This window comes from Mauremys mutica, chromosome 9 (assembly GCF_020497125.1).
Source record: "Mauremys mutica isolate MM-2020 ecotype Southern chromosome 9, ASM2049712v1, whole genome shotgun sequence".
Lineage (NCBI taxonomy): Eukaryota > Metazoa > Chordata > Testudines > Geoemydidae > Mauremys > Mauremys mutica.
Genome location: NC_059080.1, coordinates 40160473 through 40181593, shown reverse-complemented (window position 1 = coordinate 40181593; position 21121 = coordinate 40160473). Strand labels below are relative to the sequence as shown.

The 21121-nt window shown below is 46.4% G+C and overlaps 1 long non-coding RNA gene across 1 annotated transcript; it reads right to left on the bottom strand.

The window, feature by feature from the left end:
- Positions 1-11740: 11740 nt before the first annotated feature.
- On the bottom strand, positions 11741-20654 carry LOC123377220. Its single transcript, XR_006582133.1, has 3 exons — positions 20517-20654; positions 18144-18269; positions 11741-11784 (listed from the first exon to the last, which is right to left on the bottom strand). It is a non-coding gene; the product is annotated as an uncharacterized LOC123377220 (long non-coding RNA).
- Positions 20655-21121: the final 467 nt, after the last annotated feature.

Here is a 21121-nt window from a genome sequence, read left to right as displayed (position 1 = left end):
AAAAACATTACAGAGCAAACTCCCTGTTCTGCAGGTGGATATTATATTTTTTCTGAAAATGATTAATTTACATATTGCCAGAAGTTCCTTTGAACAGAATTTGTCATGTGTTTAGCAAGAGTCCATGCACTCATCCTAAGAGGAGTGATTTCCATACACAACTCCTGATTTCATTGCTCAGCTGGATCATTTCCATTCATTGTGTCCATTTGGTTCCTTCTTCTGATTTTATATGGGAAAGTTTCAAAGGATGCTGTCAGCTTGAATTTTTGAGTGACTAATTTGTAAATTGTTTTGAAATCTACTGATGACAAGAGCTATACAAGGGCTAAGTATTCTTATTTATTAATTAATTATTAATTATTACTACTACTGCTACTAATATATATATATATATATATATATATATATATATATATATATTATATATATATATATATATATATATATATATATAATTATATATATATATATTTAAATCGCCTGCTACAGTTCAGTACAACTGCATCTGTATTCCTCTTCAGTGGTCCACCAAGGACTGCCACTCTGGGCTCCCAGCTCCTAAGCTGTCACGTTTCTTGGGCATAGACCCATGTCTATCTACCTCCTGGCCTGTCTTTTTCCAGGATGTAGAGTTCTCTGCCTACACTGTGATATCCCAAGCAAACCAGACTGCCCGAATGTCAGTGTCTGCACTTAGCTTTCTCTCTGAGAGCTCTGAACAGTGGGATTACCAGCAGTTATAAATTATTATACAGTTCTTTATAGGCAAGTACAATTATTCTTAAGGTGAAAGCATCACATAAAAAACACATTTAAAACAATAAAAGTTCCTATACACACACTAGAAACTTACCAGAGGTCACCATTCAGTCTTCTGGGGCCTCAGTAGGCTACAGTCCTTCCAACGGTTCGCTATATGAGAAAAGCAGACCTGAGTCAATTTAAACTCAGGGTATTTAGCCAAGAAACATTTCTTTATCTGTTGGTCTCTGGAGAATCCAATTTGAACCAATATTTTTGAGCCTCTCCAGATAGGATACTTGTCTGGAAGTGCTGCAAGCTGAGTAAATTTGCCTAGTCACCCCCGGCTGTTCTTCGTTTCTGGAGGAACTGTGATCACCTTCCCCCATGGAATTACATACAGACCCTGGCCACCAATGATACACAAACTTCATAAAGTAAGATCACTCCCACAGATATTGCAAGGCCTTGTCATATCTAGGACCCTATCAAATTTATGGTCCATTTTGGTCAATTTCATAGTCATAGGATTTTAAAAATAGTAAATTTCATGATTTCAGATATTTAAATCTGAAATGTCATGGTGTTGTAACTGTAGGGATCCTGACCCAAAAGAAGGTTGGGGAGGGGGTCACAAGGTTATTGTAGCGGGGGTCATGGTATTGCCACCCTTACTTCTGTGCTGCTGGTGGCGACGCTGCCTTCAGAGCTGGGTGCCCACCCAACTCTGAAGGCAGCGCAGAAGTAAGGGTGGCAATACTGTGACCCCAGTATAATAACCTTGTGACTGCCCTCCCACAACCCTTTTATAGGTCATGACCCCCAGTTTGAGAGAGGCTGGTCTCCCCTGTGAAATCAGTACAGTATAGGATAAAAGTACACAAAGGATCAGATTCAGCAAATAATCCCTCCTCATCCCAGTAGGGGACATGAGAACATAAGAAACTGCTTTTATGACTTGTTAGCCAGTGTGATGAGATAGAAATTTACTTTGTTGCTGGTTTGGTATATCTTATGGAAGAATAATCACCAGTTTTGGGTTGTGTTTGCCCTATTTCTCAGCAGTTTGTCCTGAATTTGGCATCCTCAGTTATGACCCACTGTGGTACGGTTACACTGGATCAGACCAATGGTCCATCTAGTGCAGAATCCTGTCATTTGACTGTGGCCAATGCTAGATGCATCAGAAGGAAAGAACAGACCAGGGAAATTATCAAGTGCTCCATCCCTGTTGTCCACTCCCAGCTTCTGGCAAGTATAGGCTAAGGGCACTCAGAACATGGTGTTGCATCACTGACCATCTTGACTAATAGCTATTGATGGACCTATCCTCCATGAACTTATCTAGTTCTTTTTTTAATCTAGTTATAGTTTTGGCCTTTACAACATCCCCCCGCATATTGATTTAATTGGGTCACCCCTGGATTTTGTGCTATGTGATGGAGTTAATAACTCTTCTGTATTCACTTTCTCCACACCAGTCAAGATTTTATAGACCTCTATCATATCCCCTCTTAGTCATCTCTTTTCCAGGCTGAAAAGTCCCAGTCTTTTTAATCTTTCCTCATACGGCAGCTGTTCCATACCTCATCATTTTTATTGCCCTTCTCTGTACATTTTCCAATTCTAATATATCTTTTTCAAGATGGAGCGACCAGAACTGCATACTGTATTCAAGGTGTGGGGGCGTACCAGAGATTTTTATAGAGCCATTATGATATTTTGTGTTTTATTATCTATTCCTTTCCTAATGGTCCCTAACAGTCTTTTAGGTTTTTTTTTTACTGCCATTGCACATTGAGCAGATGTTTTCAGAGAACTATCCACAATGACTCTAAGATCTTTTTCTTGAGTGGTAACGGCTAATTTAGACCCCATCATTTTGTAAATATAGTTGGGATTATGTTTTTCAATGTGCATTACTTTAATTTATTAACATTGAATTTCATCTGCCATTTTGTTGCGCAGCCAATCAGTTTTGTGAGATCCTTTTGTAGCTCTTTGCAGTCTGCTTTGGACTTAACTATCTTGAGTAGTTTTGTATCATCTGCAAATTTTGCCACCTCACAGTTACCTGCTTTTTTCCAGATCATTTATGAATATGTTGAACAGTACTGGTTCCAGCACTGACCCATGGGGGTCACCACTATTTATCTCTCTCCATTGTGAGAAATGACCAATTATTCCTACCCTTTGTTTCCTATTTTTTAACGAGTTACTGATCCATGAGAGAACCTTTCCTCTTATCCCAGGACAGCTTACTTTGCTTAAGAGCCTTTGGTGAAGGACCTTGTTAAAGGCTTTCTGAAAGTCTAAGTACACTCTATCCACTGGATCCCCCTTGTCCACGTTTGTTGACCCCTCAAAGAATTCTAGTAGATTGGTGAGACATGATTTCCCTTTATAAAAACCATGTTGACTCTTCCCCAACAAATAGTGTTCATCTATGTGTCTGATCATTCTGTTCTTTATGATAGGCCTGGTCTACACTAGGCTTTTAAACCGATTTTAGCAGCGTTAAACCGATTTAACGCCGCACCCGTCCACACTACGAGGCCCTTTGTATCGATATAAAGGGCTCTTTAAACTGGTTTCTGTACTCCTCCCCAATGAGAGGAGTAGCACTAATATCGGTATTACCATATCGGATTAGGGTTAGTGTGGCCGCAAATCGATGGTATTGGCCTCCGGGCGGTATCCCACAGTGCACCACCGTGACCGCTCTGGACAGCAATCTGAACTCGGATGCACTGGCCAGGTACACAGGAAAAACCCCGCGAACTTTTGAAATTCATTTCCTGCTTTCCCAGCGTGGAGAGCTCATCAGCACAGGTGACCACGCACAGCTCATCTGCACAGGTAACAATGCAGTCTCCTGAGAATCGAAAAAGAGCCCCAGCATGGACTGCATGGGAGGTACTGGATCTGATCGCTATATGGGGAGAGGATTCAGTGCTAACAGAACTGCGTTCCAAAAGACGAAATGAAAAAGTATTTGAAAGAATTTCCAAGGCTATGATGGAAAAAGGCCATAGCAGGGACTCAGTGCAGTGCAGAGTGAAAGTTAAGGAGCTCAGACAAGCCTACCAGAAAACCAAAGAAGCAAACGGAAGGTCCGGTGCAGGGCCAAAAACATGCTGCTTCTACGCTGAGCTGCATGCAATTTTAGGGGGCTGTGCCACAACTACCCCACCCCTGTCCGTGGATTCCGAGGTGGGGGTTGTAATCTCTGCCATGGCTGAGGATTATGCGGACGGGGAAGATGAGGAGGAGGAAGAGGAGGACGACCTTGCAGAGAGCACACAGCACTCCATTAGCCCCAACAGCCAGGAGCTTTTTCTGACCCAGACGGAATTACCCTACCAGCCCTCCCAAGCAACTATCCCAGACAATGAAGCCATGAAAGGGACCTCTGGTGAGTGTGCCTTTGTAAATATCAAACATTGTTTTTTAAGCAAGCATTTTTTAATGATTGATTTGCCCTGAGGACTTGGGATGCATTTGCAGCCAGTAAATTACTTAGAAAAGTTTGTTAACATGTCTGGGGATTGAGCGGAAATCCTCCAGGGACATCTCCATGAAGCGCTCCTGGAGGTACTCCAAAAGCCTTTGCAGAAGGTTTCTGGGCAAGGCAGCCTTGTTCCGTCCACCATGGTAGGACACTTTACCACGCCATGCATGTAGCAAGTAATCAGGTATCATTGCATGGCAAAGCATAGCTGCGTATGGTCCCGGTGATTGCTGGCATTCAAGAAACATCCGTTCTTTATCTCGCTGTGTTATCCTCAGCAGAATGATATTGTTCAGGGTAACCTGGTTGAAAATCAGGAATTTAATTAAGGGGACAGAGATGGCCATTTTCCTACTGGGTTCGTGGACTGCAGCTTAAAAAAAAAATCCTTTCTTGCATGTAGCCAAGCGGGGGGAGGGGAGGAGTGAAATACCGATGAGCTTTTTCGCGTTTGGTTCGCAGGGATCTTCCCAGCTAACAGCCACGTGGTGCGGGGGGGGGGGGAAAGGGGGTGATTAGCAGTGAGCTTTCATGGTACCAGCCATGCGGTGGGGGGAGGGGTAAAGCACTACAGAAGCCGAAAGACAGTGGCTTACCATGGCCACATGCAAGCTGAATTCTGATGCCCGGACCTGTGTCTGTGAGATCTGTAACATCAGAGCCGCAGGCACTCAATATTAAGATGCAAAATGCGACCTTGTAGTGAAATCACATGTGCTATGTAAGGTGAATAGTACTGTTCACTGTGAAAGAGTATAACCATTGTTCTGTAAAATGTATCTTTTTTAAATACTTCTCTCCCTTTTTTCCCTCCCTCATGCAGCTGCAAATTTTTCAAGCCTCCCTACTCCATCCCAAAGGCTAGCTCAGATAAGGCGGAGGAAAAAGAAGACGCGAGATGAAATGTTCTCGGATATAATGGAAGTAACCCACAAGGAAAGAGCTCATCTGAATGAGTGGAAGGGGGTGGTATCAAATTACAGGAAAGATGCCAGTGAACGTGAGGACAGGAGGGACACCCGAGATGAGAGGTGGCAGCAAGAAGATCGGCAGGAAGATCAGAGGTGGCGGCAGGAAGATCAGCGGTGGCGGGATGCAACTCTGGGGCTGCTGCGTGATCAAACTGACATGCTCCGGCATCTGGTGGAGCTTCAGGAATGGCAGCAGGATCACAGAGTGCCGCTGCAGCCCCTGTATAACCACCCTCCCCCCTCACCATGTTCCTTAGCCTCCTCACCCAGATGTGTAAGAACGCGTGGGGGGAGGCTCCGTGCACCCGCCCACTACACCCCTGTGGACAGCCCAACCAAAAGGCTGTCATTAATGTGAAATTTTTTTGGTGGCCTTTTCCTTCCCTCCTATCCTCCTCCCAAACCACACCCGGGCTACCTTCTCAGTTCTCTCCCTCTTTTTATAATGAATTAATAAAGAATACATGATTTTTAAATGATAGTGACTTTATTTCCTTAAGCAAGCTGTAATCGAAGGGGGAGGGTGGGTTGCTTACAGGGAATGAGTCAATCAAGGGGGCTGGGGGTTCATCAAGGGGAAACAAACACAGCAGTCACACCCTGGCCAGTGATGAAGCTCATTTTCAAAGCTTCTCTGATGCGCACCGCTTCCTGGTGAGCTCTTCTAATCTCCCTGGTGTCTGGCTGCGCGTAATCAGTGGCCAGGTGATTTGCCTCAGCCTCCCACCCTGCCATAAAGGTCTCTCCCTTACTCTCACAGAGATTGTGGAGCACACAGCAAGCAGCAATAACAATGGGGACATTGGTTTGGCTGAGGTCTGAGCGAGTCAGTAATGTGCGCCAGCGCGCCTTTAAACGGCCAAAGGCACATTCTACCACCATTCTGCACTTGCTCAGCCTGTAGTTGAACAGCTCCTGACCACTGTCCAGGCTGCCTGTGTATGGATTCATGAGCCATGGCATCAAGGGGTAGGCTGGGTCCCCCAGGATAACGACAGGCATTTCAACATCCCCAACTGTTATTTTCTGGTCTGGGAAGTAATTTCCTTGCTGCAGCCGTTTAAACAGAGTAGTGCTTTTGAAGACGCGAGCGTCATGAACCCTTCCCGGCCATCCCACGTGGATGTTGGTGAAACGTCCCTTGTGATCCACCAGTGCTTGCAGCACCATTGAAAAGTACCCCTTGCGGTTTACGTACTGGGTGCCCTCGTGCTCCGGTGCCAAGATAGGGATATGGGTTCCATCTATCACCCCACCACAGTTAGGGAATCCCATTGCAGCAAAGCCATCCACTATGGCCTGCACGTTTCCCAGAGTCACAACCTTTCGTAGCAGCAGCTTAATGATTGCTTTGGCTACTTGCATCACAGCAGCCCCCACAGTAGATTTTCCAACTCCAAATTGATTCCCGACTGACCGGTAGCTGTCTGGCCTTGCAAGCTTCCAGAGGGCTATTGCCACTCACTTCTCCACTGTGAGGGCTGCTCTCATCTTGGTATTATGGCATTTCAGGGCAGGTGAAAGTAAGTCACAAAGTTCCATGAAAGTGCCCTTCCGCATGCGAACGTTTCGCAGCCACTGCAAATCGTCCCACACCTGCAAAACTATGCGGTCCCACCAGTCTGTGCTTGTTTCCCGGGCCCAAAATCGGCGTTCAATGGCTAGAACCTGCCCCATTACCATCAGGATCTCCAAAGCGCAGGGCCCCGCTATTTGAGAGAATTCAGTGTCCATGTCCTCATCACTGTCATCGCCGCGCTGCCGTAGCCGCCTCCTCCTCGCCTGGCTTTGCAGGTCCTGGTTCAGCATAGACTGCACGAGAATGCGTGAGGTGTTTAAAACGTCCATGATTGCAGTATTGAGCTGAGCAGGGTCCATGCTTGCTGTGCTATGGCGTCTGCGCAGTTCACCCAGGAAAAAAGGCACGAAACGGTTGTCTGCTGCTTTCACGGAGGGAGGGGTGAGGCTGTACCCAGAACCACCCGCGACAATGATTTTTGCCCCATCAGGCACTGGGATCTCAACCCAGAATTCCAAGGGGTTGGGGAGACTGCAGGAACTATGGGATAACTACGGGATAGCTACCCACAGTGCAACGCTCCGAAAATCAACGCTAGCCTCGGACCATGGATGCACACCGCCGAATTACTGTGCGTTGTGTGGCCACGTGCACTCAACTTTATACAATCTGTTTTACAAAACCGGTTTCTGTAAAATCGGAATAATCCTGTAGTGTAGACGTACCCATAGTTTCAATCCATTTGCCTTGTACTGAAGTGAGACTTAATGGTCTGTGTGATAGGGCCCTCAGTGGCCAGGGAGCCTAGTGGCTAGAACGTTGGTTAGGGGGGCTTTAGGGTGACTTGACCCCTCCTTCTCTCTCAGGTCCTGGCCCAGGGTCCTGTGTTGCTCAACCCCTAAACAGGGAGATGGATCTTTCTCCCAGCCATGGGGGGTGGGGGGGTTGGGGGCGGGCGGTTTCAGGGCCTGTTTTCTTGGCCTGCTTCCTATGCAAGTCCTTTTAGTTTGGGGTATGGCCCCACTAGTCCAGTTAGGATGACCAGACAGCAAGTGTGAAAAATTGGGACAGGGGGTGGGGGGTAACAGAAGCCTATATAAGAAAAAAACCCCAAAATTGGGACTGTCCCTATAAAATTGGGAAATCTGGTCACCCTAAGCCCAGTTGCCCCACAGCTGGGGCTTATCTGTAGATTCCCCTTGGCATGGGAAGATTTACTTGCCTCCAGTGGCTGTGTTGGCAGGCAGGCTGCTGGTCTGTGCCTTCAAGCAGACATACAGAGAGCTCCTGCCTCTTTGCCAGTCAGCCCCTGACTGAGCCAGATTTCCTTCTTTTCTCCCCCCTCCAGGCCTGGCATTGGCTGCTGGTATAATGGGGCAGGGCTAGCTGAGCCCAAAGGTGTTCTTTAACCCCTGCTGTGCCCGGCAGCAATCTCTCTGCTCCTTCACAAGTAATTGCCAGGGTCACCTCTGGAGCCCTTTTAAAAAAATTGGCATCACATTAGCTATCCTCCAGTCATCTGGTACAGAAACTGATTCAAACAATAGGTTACATACCACAGTTAGTAGTTCTGCAATTTCACGTGAGTTCCTTCAAACTATTCATTTGCTTCAAGTAGGTACATGTTTAAGGCACCTTGCTGTAAAAGAGCCTAATTTTCACTTTTCTGTTTGATTCCTGTCCTCTAGCACAGACAACCCTGTTCCATCTATCCCCATCCACATTCCCAAGGACATGAAGAGATGAAAATTGAACTGTATTACCAACTCCAAACATTCAAAAATCCTAAAAGGGGATAGAAATCTTGAGATTAATAATAATAATAATAAAAAATTTGGAGTTCTTTTTATTGACCTTATGGGTTTTTATCCTTTAAGTTGCTAGGGTAACTTTTTGTGTGCAACCCTGAGAGCTAGAAACTTTCTTTCAACTGAAAGCTGAGATTCTTCTGCATTCACACAGGAGCTGGGGCTTTAAGATATACACCAAATATTGTGACTGTTGTGATCAAATCATGAGCTGGCAACAGTAAAGAAACATACAGATATGTCCCTTAGAAAGCTGTCCCTTCAGCTGAAAAAAGAAAATCGCTTCTTTTATATTTAACCAATGCTTCACAATGGCAGGTGTACAGTCCACTGAACTGGTGTAAACAAAGAATATGCTGTATGGATGGACTGATTGCTGTTTTTGATGCATAATGAATATTCCAGGCATTCAGAGCTCTGTTAGAACTGATGCCTGCATAGGGGTGTCGGAGCAGAAGTCACTTTAGCTCCTGAGGTAGCCAGCTCAAAAACATGCAACACTTCTTGTGCTCAAAATTGGGAATTTAGCTCTTCCTGGAGATCATGACAGCTCTTCAGTTTTAGTCCATTAAAGCTCTACATATTTAAAATATGACATGCATCCGACGAAGTGGGTATTCACCCATGAAAGCTCATGCTCCAATATGTCTGTTAGTCTATAAGGTGCCACAGGACTCTTTGCTCCATATTTAAAATACATTTTCCTTGGGCCTAGGAAATCTGTGAAAGTGTCTGGGCAGTTTTGGGTGATTTCAGGGACTGAGTATCATGGGACCTCAGTCCTTCCTTACTGCCTCCAGTTTCCATGTTTCTGAAAAGGAACAATTCCTTTGTTTCCAACAGAACCACCAATCACATGGCTTTGGTAATGGAATAGCATGTACTTCTCACTCCCCAAACCTGCTGCTGTCAGTGTCAGGCTAGGTTATCGTCCAGGGAAGCCGATGGTGGCATACTCAGTCTGTGGCTCTGATCTGGTCAAAGGATGTTCTTGGGTTTCGCTAGTGTTCATGTAAGTGCTTTGTAAATGCAGAGTACTTTCCACAAGGGAGTCCTCAGGATTCTGGACCTACAGTGAAAATCAATATAAAGATGAGACTCTGAGGCACGTGAGTTGGTCTGGATAAAAGGAGATCACATGAGCCCTGCCTGTGGAAAGTAGGGAATGGTGGGCTATTTGATGTTTGCTTACCACGAAGGGAGGTCTACCGTGGAGACTAAGCTGAGTGGCTTATAATGGATTGTGCTTTCTTTAAATAATTACTTTAAATCAGGTAAAGCAGTAGGTGGTTCAGTGATGCATTTTTAAATGAATAAGTATCAGAGGGGTAGCCGTGTTAGTCTGGTTCTGTAGAAGGTTCGGAAGAAGTGGGTATTCACCCACGAAAGCTCATGCTGCAAAACGTCTGTTAGTCTATAAGGTGCCACAGGATTCTTTGCTGCTTCTAAATGAATAAGTATCTGGGAGAATGAAGTTCAGTCTTGTGGACTCTGAGTCTTGGTTCGGGCTGGGAAGAGGGAAGGACAAAGATCTGGGAGACATGAGTGAAGGCAATGGGGGTAGAGGTTCCCCTTCTTCAAACTGTAACGTACTGAAGGAATGAGTAGAACTCCAGGGGGCTTAGCAAACAGGGGAAGGTTCAGGCTGAGCTGTTTGTTTTTTAAAATGAAGCACTTTGTCCACCCCAGCAGCAGGCAGCTTGTTCTCTTAAGGGCAGATACTGGCAGCACAATGCGTGGGAAAGAGAGCACAAGAGCACAGAATGGAGCGTGTTGCAAACCACGCACAGCTACGAGAAAAACCACACAGACTTTCAGCGGGTGGGAGTAGCAGCTTCAGAGAGCGGCTGAGTCCAGGCCTGCCAGGTGGAGCCGGGCCGAGGAATGAGGAAGTCTCTAATGCTGTAGCACAGGCTGAGTCAGGGACCAGAGTGCAGGGAGTAGATGGGGAAGCAGAAAAACTATTTCATGATGGAGCACAGGGCTGAGCTGGAGAGCAGGGAGTGGGTGATGATATGCAGGGGAGCAGGGGGAGAGGAGGAGAAGAGGGAAACAGAGGAGTAGGCAGCATCAAAGAGCAGATCTGATCTGACCCTCCTTCCTTCCGCCTCACTTTCAATTTTTTACACAAATTTCTATTATTTCCTTTTCTCAGCCTTTGGCCTCTTTGTTCTCGTCCCTGTGACATCCGCAGGAAGCAGAGTGTCTGGTTTGGGTTTAGCACGGTAGATTTGCTGGAGCTCAGCTCTGGTGAGCTCTGTCTCACTTTGATCACTGATTCTGAGAGAAGGGCTGTGGGTTTGATGCTGAGTAGGGTGACCAGATAGCAAGTGTGAAAAATCAGGACAGGGGGTGGGGGGTAACTGACGACTATATAATAAAAAGCCCTAATGCAGAGGCCCACAACATCCACAGCTTCAACTAACAAACTTGGATTTTGGGGAAGGTGATGGGAAGTAAACCTGGTCCCCAGACTATTCCCTACTGCTTATAGTTCAGATATTAGTATCTATGAGCTCCATTTAATGGATGCCCAGAATTAGTATTACCCATTAATGCATTGTGCCAGTATTCTGCTCCCAGACCAGGGACAGTTTTCATACTCTTCAGCAGGCCTGCAACCCTTAAAAGGTTGTATGTACCTATATGTGCAGGTACATACAACCCTGACATTCCCTTATGAGTGCAACGCCAGACACCAATTAAAGTTGCCTCTTCCCATATGAGCACACACATGCTATTCTCTAGATCCAGCCAGACTATCTGATGGAAGAGCAGGTTTCATTGAAGCCTGGGTCTACTCTGAAGAGTGGCACTGCGAGTATAAGTTGGCCTACAAAAGCTGTATCACCGGTGATGATGCGTGTGATGGAAAGCGCCTAGTTTGATTCTCAGAACCAGCTGCGAGTTTACTGAGCTGGGAGTTAGGAAAGTTATCATCCTCCTTGCGAGCTGAGCACATCTGATAAAGAAATTCTCAAGACATGAGCAAAATGGGATCCCTCAACTCCATTTCCACAGAGTTGATTTTCCAAACGCAACCACACATAAATGTTCTGGCCACAAAAAGAAATTCCCCCATGTGGTTACTATTCAGCTAGAACCAGATCCTACTTTCTGTCTTCTCACACAGTGTGGGTTTATTTTCCATGCAGATGTACCAAGTCATAGTTTTATTATTTCTTACCTGCTCTTGCTTTATAATTCTGGTTGTTTGTGATCCAGCTGCACCTGTAAAGTTTACTTTAATAGTTAGTAGAGATAAGTTAGATTGTGCTCATATTGTATAGACATGATTAGTCTGTGCCCTCAATGTTGAATATACAAGTAATATCTGTACTGCTGGCAATTACTGATGATTCTCATGATCTTCCTGAAATTTAAGAAAGCCTCGTGCAATGTAGCACAAAGGAAAGTGAAATTTGGCACTGTTTTGAAAAGTAATGTTTTGGAGACAATTGGTCAGACTAAATGACTTTTTTGGTGTTTGTGAAACATTGTGACATTTTAAAATAAAAAAAATCAAAATGGCTATCAACATTTTTCTTATGCAGTTGGATTTTGAGTAAACAACAGAATTACAGCTACCATGGTACTAGCACTTGCAGTAATATTTAAAAAAAATTTTTGAAAAAAAAATCAGTGACAATTTTTCAATGAAAAATGGGTCCATTTCAAACCCTTCCAAATGCAAACAACTCTGAAATGTCAAATTTTTTTGTGAAAATGAATTTTTCATTTTTTCCCCCAACTCTAATGGAGTTAGACTAGTGTAAAATGAATGTGAGTGAGAGCAGATTCAGATCTAAGAAGATTAGCTTGGCCATATTAAGTTTAGACTATGGCCTTGTCTACACTACAAGACTATTTCGAATCAACTTAGTTCGAATTTGTGGATTCGACCTTATGAAGTCGAATTTGTGTATCCATACTAAATACACTAATTCGAATTTCTGAGTCCACATTCACGGGGCCAGCGTCGACTTTGGAAGCGGTGCACTGTGGGAAGCTATCCCACAGTTCCCGCAGTCCCCGCTGCCCATTGGAATGCTGGGTAGAGCCCCCAATGCCTGCTGGGGGAAAAAATGTGCCGAGGGTGGTTTTGGGTAACTGTCATTATTGAACCGTCACTCCCGCCCTCTCTCCCTGAAAGCGCCGGCGGGAAATCTGTTTGCGCCCTTCTCTTGTCAGTTACAGCGCGTACGCCACAGCACTGCGAGCATGGAGCCCGCTGCGATCATCGCTGCACTTATGGCCGTTGTCAACTCCTCGCACCTTATCGTCCACCTCTTCCACAGTCAGCTGCTGAGAAATCGGGCTAGGAGGCTCTGGCAGCGCGGTGAGGACAGGAATTCACAGAGTGGCGCAGACCTCTCACAAAGCAGGGTACGCCGCGCCGTGGAGATCATGGTGGCAATGGGTCAAGTTCATGGTGTGGAACGGCGATTCTGGGCCCGGGAAACCAGCACGGACTGGTGGGACCGCATAGTGCTGCAGGTCTGGGATGAATCACAGTGGCTGCGAAACTTCAGGATGCGTAAGGGCACTTTCCTTGAACTGTGTGACTTGCTGGCCTCTGCCCTGAAGCGCCAGGACACCCGGATGCGAGCAGCCCTGAGTGTGCAGAAGCGAGTGGCCATAGCCCTCTGGAAACTTGCAACGCCAGACAGCTACCGGTCAGTAGCGAACCACTTTGGCGTGGGCAAATCTACCGTGGGGGTTGCTGTGATGCAAGTAGCCCACACAATCGTTGATCAACTGCTCTCAAAGGTAGTGACTCTCGGAAACGTCCAAGACATCATAGATGGCTTCGCCGCGATGGGATTCCCAAACTGCGGTGGGGCTATAGATGGGACTCACATCCCTATCTTGGCACCAGCCCACCAGGCCAGCGAGTACATTAACCGAAAGGGCTACTTTTCAATGGTGCTGCAAGCACTGGTGGACCATAGGGGACGTTTTACCAACATCTTCGTCGGGTGGGCGGGCAAGGTTCATGACGCGCGTGTGTTCAGGAACTCTGGTCTGTTTAGACGCCTCCAGGCAGGAACTTTCTTCCCGGACCACAAAATAACGGTTGGGGATGTGCAGATGCCTACAGTGATCCTCGGGGACCCAGCCTACCCGCTAATGCCCTGGCTCATGAAGCCCTATACAGGCGCCTTGGACAGTGAGAAGGAACTCTTCAACTACCGGCTGAGCAAGTGCAGAATGGTGGTGGAGTGTGCTTTCGGACGTCTTAAGGGGAGGTGGCGGAGCTTACTGACTCGCTCGGACATCAGCGAAAAGAATATCCCCGTAGTTATTGCTGCTTGCTGTGTGCTCCACAATGTCTGTGAGAGCAAGGGCGAGACCTTTTTGGCCGGATGGGAGGTTGAGGCAAAACGCCTGGCTGCTGTTTACGCTCAGCCAGACACCCGTGCCGAAAAACTATCCCAGCGGGAAGCGCTGTGTATCCGGGAGGCTTTGAAAGCAAGTTTCCTCGGAGAGCAGGGTAACCGATGACTCTACACTTGATTTTAAGAGAAGCTGATCCTGGGCCTGTGTCTCTATGTGTTGAGTGAGATCTGCGGTTACATACCCCGTTCTCCAAGTTTCCCCCACTTCCAAAACACGTTTTTAAACAAATTAAATGGAACACTTATTTTTAATAAATCTTTCCTTTACTTTGCATTTCTGTTCAGGGTTTGAAACATGGCCGCATACTGTGCTGGGTACGGTGTGCACTGATGTACAGACCGCTTGTACAATACAAGACGGACAGCCTCCTGCTCCTACATAGGTCTCTGGGGTGGGGGACGGTTTCAAGTGGTTGTGCATGTAGGGGTGGGTTTGCAGGAAGGGGCGAGTGGTGCCATCTTTGCATAGGGATTTGGATGCAGGCTCTGGGCTGTGGGTTTGGGCGTAGGAAGGGGTGAGGGGTGTGGGGGAAGGGTGAGTATCTGTCCGTGGATGAGTGCTCTTGTTGGGGCTCAGGGCAGCGGAGAGGATCGCGCCTACGGTGGAAGTGCATGGTAAGGGCAGCATACCTTAACATTAGGGGGTGGCAGGCGCTAGGACCGTGGACAAGCGTACACATCACAGAATGACCCGGGGCAGCATACACCACACAGAGGGACCCTGGTGACTACTGAATGCAGTCTGTGTGTGACCTGCAGTTGATCCTGCCCCCGATAGTCTGTACCCTGCTAATGTAGGCTATCCCGTGCAATTATAAATCCCCTGCCCCCCCCCCCTACATACACAGTCTTCTGACACGAAAGACGTGACGGAAAGAGTGAACAACAGCAAACAGCTTTTATTAATCTACTACATAGTGGGGTGATGAAACTTGGATTTGGGACTGGGTGATCCTGTAAGGGAAGCGCTTCTAAACAGTTATAGCGTCAGAGGTGTGTGGAACATTAGCGCTCAGCTGTGGTGCAGTGACAGTTCTCACGGCCCCTACCGCCCCTTCGTCTTGTAATTTTCGGTGAGGGGGGGACAGGACTTCTTGGCATTGGAGGGTGGTTGCAGATACAGTGCAGGGGGGCTCTCTCCTCCTGCCTGCGGTCCTGCAGCACATCAACAAGGCGCCGGAGCGTGTCCGTTTGCTCCCTCATTAGCCCAAGCAGCGTTTGAGTCACCTGATGGTCTTCCTGCCGCCACCTATCCTCCCGTTCGATGTGTGTGCGATGCTGTTGACATAGGCTCTCCCTCCACTGTCTCTGCTCTGCCGCCTCAGCTCTGGAGCAGGACATCAGTTCCGCGAACATCTCTTCCCGAGTCTTTTTCTTTCGCCACCTAATCTGCGCCAGCCTCTGCGAGGGGGATGCCGGGGCAGTCCGGGAAAGAGCAGAAGCTGTGTGATGGGAAACAGTAAATGATTTCCTTGAACAGATACATGTTTGCGAACAGTGAACACAGTCTAGTCAGTTTCTCTGAACAAGACCATACAGGGCACCAAGTCTCACGAGATCTCAGGAAAAGTTCGAGATTTCGGAATACGCTCTCATTGGCGGCGCCATTGCACAGGAGAGCGGACAAGCGGGGAGATACAGCATAATCCGTCTTGCAGACAGTCCTGGTAAGCCTTAAAGGAGATCATGCTTATCAGTTAGTGGATAGCTGTGCTCTCCTGCTAAAGGCAATGTGGAAAGCAGAAAGGCTGAGCCTTTTCCAGCCCCTCCCGCCAGTGCACGGGAAAGATCAATGTCTGCTTGTTCTCTGTGGCCTCCAGCACGTGGCTGTTAAGCGAGGGTCATTGTTATGCAACCTAATTGTAAACCGTTAACAATAGTAACAATACACTAATTGCCCGACTTAGATGCAGCCTGTCCAGACCGACATCACCCTGAGGCGGGTCACTCGCAGTCAGAGAGAGCGGCTGCTACTGGAAGCCCTGCACAGACCAGGACCATATGCAGCAATGCTGGTGGAGGCGATGATTCCTCTCTACATTAGGATCTCCTGGCGCGGAAGAGTGTGCTTCCATGGAGCACCGAATAAGGCACCTCTCCCCAGGAGCCTCCTGCGGAGGCTTTTCGAGCTGCTCTCTGAGAGCTTTGTTGAACTGTCCCAAGAGGATTATTGTTCAATCCCTATATGTGTGGACCTACTATTTATATAGTTTGACATGTAAAATTTTGTATATAGTATTTCTATTTTTTCTATACCCATTTTTAAAAAAATAAAAGTTTCCATGTTTATAGGACTTACCGCCTGATCCTTCCCCTGATTCTGAGTCCAGGTTAACGGGCGGGGAGGGTTGGTAGGGGATCTCTGTGAGGGTGATGAAGAGATCCTGGCTGTCAGGGCAAGCGGTATTGTGTTCGCTGTCGCCTGCGCCGTCCTCCACAAACCCTTCCTCATCTTCCCCATCGGCGAACATCGCCAAGGAACTGTCCAGGTACACTATGCCATCCTCAGAGTCCACGGTCACTGGTGGGGCAGTGGTGGCAGACCCACCGAGAATGGCATGCAGTGCCTCGTAGAAGCGGCATGTCTGGGGCTGTGCTCCGGAGCGTCCGTTTGCCGCTCTGACTTTTTGGTAACCTTGTCTCAGGTCCTTGACTTTCACGCGGCACTGCATCGCATCCCAGCTGTATCCTTTCTCTATCATTGCTTTAGAGACCTTCTCGAAGGTCTTTGCATTCCGCTTGTTGGAGCGCAGCTCCGAGAGCACAGACTCCTCGCCCCACACAGCGATCAGATCCAGGACTTCCCGGTCTGTCCATGCCGGGGACCTCTTTCTATTCTTGGATTGGCCGGACTCCTCTGCTGGAGAGCTCTGCATCGTTGCAGGTGCTGCGGAGCTCGCCCCGATGTCCAGCCAGGACGTCAGATTCAAAGTGCCCAGACAGGAAAAGGAATTCAAATTTTCCCGGGTCATTTCCTGTGTGGCTGGTCAGAGAATCCAAGCTCAGACTGCTGTCCAGAGCGTCAAAAGAGTGGTGCACTGTGGGATAGCTCCCGGAGCTACTAAGTTCGATTAGTGTCCACACCTAGCCTAATTCGAGCTAGCCATGTCGAATTTAGCGCTACTCCACCTGTCGAGGTGGAGTACCAAATTCGAACTAAAGAGCCCTCTAGTTCGAATTAAATGGCTTCCTGGTGTGGACGGTTGAGCGGTTAGTTCGAATTAACGCTGCTAAATTCGAATTAAAGTCCTAGTGTAGACCAGGCCTATGAGTGAGACATGCCGGAGGAGATGGAAGAGAAACAGATTAAACGGGATTGTCCACATTACAGAGCCTATACAGGCACAGCTACATCACCATAGCTATGCTGGCATAACCCCATAGTGTAGATGCTGCCTACACCGATGGAAGAAGTTTTTCTGTCAGGCTGTCTACACTTAAAATGCTGCAGCATTGTAGCTGCACCACTGTAGCCCTTCAGTGTAGACACTTAGTACAGTGACGGGAAGGGTTCTCCCATTGGTGCAGGAAATCCAACTCCACAGGAGACGGTAGCTAGATCAATGGAAGAATTCTTCCATCCACCTAGCTCTGTCTATATCGGGGTTCAGGTCAGCTTAACGCCATCTCTCAGGAGTGTGGATTTTTCACACCAGAGACATAGCTATGGTGAAATAACTTTTCGGTGCAGACCAGCGCTCAGTGTAGAAACACCAGCTCTCTGAACGATGGCAGCGATGTCAATAGAAGCCTCTTCTGTCAACATAGCTGCGCCTACGCTGGGGATTAGGTTGACATAACTATGTCACTCAAGGGTGTTTTGTTTGTTTGTTTGTTTTTACACTGAGCACCCCTTTGGTTTAAGGAGGCTATTTTGTTACTGAGCACCACTGATCACAGACCCCTGAAGGCAAGAACTGCAGGGGCTGAGCCCAGTCAGACCTGCTGGGTAAGCACGGTTGATGCACAGGGAGCTGTAATGCAGGGCCGGTCTGTGAATGGGCTTGACACAGGAGGGGGTTCACTCAGACAAACCAAGAAGGGGATAGAAGAGCAGCCAGCCCTGTACTGTGAGTGACACCATCTCCCTCCAAACCCACCAATACAGCTTTGAATTTGCTTTAAAAAATGTCTTTGAAGAACCGAAAGCACAAATATTAGCAAGTGAAACCAATGAGCTGATTTACTCACCCCGGCACCACCTGCAGCACAACAGCAGCAGCAGAAGAAAGAGTAAAGTAAAGCAGCCTCCAGCAATGTAGGTTACTGGGTGCCCAGGGATGGCGAGGTTGTTATCTTCTGTAGGGTCACTGGACTCTGAGAAATACAAGAATTCTGAGCTATGTGTATTTTATCTAGCAGTAGCTAGAGTTTGCCTTAAACATACAATTTTTCCACAGGAAAAATGTCAGCCACAGTCTAGGCTTTTGTTACAGGCAGCAGCTAGTTACTATAGGAGAGGTCAGGAAGCTTTTTGGCTAAGGCCCCTCAGTGCAGTGGTTAGTGGTTCTTCTGAAGTTAAGAGAAATTGATTGTGTTGGCCCTAAAACCTTTTGTACTCAGCAGTTGGGGAGAAGCTGTGAAAACCTGCACAGAGTGGCTTAAAGCTTCCTTTCTTACACTGGCCTCTGTGCTCCTCTCATGCCTTCATGCAGTTTAGAAGGGAGCAGAAAGATGTGATTATCATGCAATAAGGATGGGAGTTTGCACACAGGGGGTAAGCAGCTATGAAGTTTTATTCTCCTTCCCCTCTCCCTGCACAGCATTTATGATGAAGATTTGCTGCACGGTTGGAAGAGAGGCATAGCCCGCTGGACAGGAGGAGGAGGAGCCAATTTACATGGCATAGTCCCCTCAAGATCTGATATAATTTATGATGTAATGTGTGTGTGTGTATAGAATTCTGCCTCCACAGTGTGACCCATACATGTAGGAAGAGCCAATGGTAGCAATGTTTGGGGCAACTCAGATACACTATGAGTCCATGCAAACTGTTGTTGTGGATCTCAGGCCTTAGAACTAGTTTCTTGGCTTTGTTGTAGGCTTATGCCAGATTACATGCTCCGAGGGAATAATGCTCTGCAATAGCGTATTCTCCAGTGAATACACATATGAGTTACATTCATTTGTTGTAATATTGCAGTGTCCAAAGGTTAATTTACAAGGCCCACTCACATCAGTCAAATTCCTTCTCCATCCCATTGTTATTTAAGGGAAAGGGAAAGACAGGAAGAAAATATATCTTTTAAAAAAAAGAGAAGAACACATCCTAATCTAACACCTCTCCTAGGTCCCCCAATGGATCTTGTCTCAGATGTGTCTGTCTTTTACACTGTAGGCTCCTCTGCGCAACCACTGCCTTTTTATGTGTCTTGTACATTACCAAGCCCATTCTAGATGCTTAACAAATAGCAGTAATAAGAAGAATCCATGTAATTGAATAAGGTGGGCCAGTATAATACAGTACTTTGCATACAGTATATTGAAAGTCAAATCTGACTTTATTTTTCTCACAGTTACAGGACGTCTAGCACTGAATTGTTTTAGCAGGGCAGCCAGGATTCTCTATATTATTGTGAAAACATTTATCATTAGTGTCTAGCAAAGTGTACGGGTCACATCAGGATCTCAGAGGAGTTTGTCATTAGATCTTATTTAGGTTATACACGGGAATCTGACAATAAAGAATCATAAATGGTTGTGACATGATTAGGCTGATTCGGATCTTGTCACATGACATACTGTGGTTTATAGTAATTATTGTAATTGGTCTTTCTATTTAAAATAACTGCCTATCCATAAAAGAGATGTAGCCAGCCATTTTAGACATACTTCGGTCTGACCAAGAGAACAAACACACGTTTTAAGGTTTACCAGGCTCCAAAACTATAATTAAAAAGAAAAAAAATGGCACTACCCCTTCTCTATCAGATTCATGCTCAGCTAAGAACAATATTCATATTTCCTCAAACTAATTACTAATCAGTATAAAACCCAGAGGAAAAAACCTTCAGGAAATACCTCCACAGCAGTGCAAATGGAAACTGAAAGATTAAAAACTATGGAGACTTCAGGGATTGTTAACTTTTCCCAGGGAAGAAGATCAATCATAAAGACTCTGTATTAATATCAACACTCCTGAAACATGCTCCAGGGATTAGATTCATAATAAATAGCTGTGTAACCAAGGTGCCATGTGCAGACTCTGGTCCTGTCTGTCTGTTTCACTTGAAGCTGATGATGTATCAAAAAACTGTTCGCATTTTCATGATAGGTGAATCAAAATATTTTCTTTCTGTTTTGTACATAAACCTACAGCCATGAAATACTCCACAAGTCTGGGATCTCTGGTTTTATCTGGAGGAAGAGGGTTAAAGGGGCTGCTGCTTTTAAAGTTTCACATATATCAGAGATTGTAACATCATCTGGGTTCTCATGCTTTGCCCTGGATCTACATCCCACAGGAAAAATTACTTATTGCAAATGACTGTGTGTAGATTGCACCAGCAATAGGTCAGTCTCCCTTAATGCTATGGATATTATAAATTACTTCTGTATGCTTACCTGGGTTTCCATTGTTAAAATGAGGAGCTGACACAGTTAATGCAATGTCTCTAGTTTTTTTCAATAGTCTAAAGTTGACGGTGTAGACTCCACCATCAATGAGCCTCAGGTTCTGAAGGAGCAGAGAAGCATTTTCAGGGAAAAATATAATGCGACCTTGATATGAGGGATGTATAAAAACATAGCCAGAATGGCAGGTGGGAATCCCCTCAGCACTGACAGAGAAGTTAGTCCCTGTGTAGGTGACAAGCACATTGGTGGTATTGCTGAAATTCCACTGAATTGCCAATGGAGAGTGAAATGGTCCCTGGAGTTTGTAGGTGACAGAGAGAAGGACAGATTGACCGACAGTTCCATTGAGTGAATCCTGAGGAACTTCAACAAGAAGAGCCCAAGAAACACCTGCAATAAACACACAGAGACCAGAAAATTACCTGCAGCCAAAACAAGTGTGAATCTGCAGCTAGTGTCATTTGGCAAACACATTGTAATGAGAATCCCCTGTCTCTGGAGAGAAAATGATAATTTAATGCTATTTGTAATGCTAATTTTCCAGACATCACAATAAGTCCCATAAAAAACAACCCAATACAGATGAAATAAGG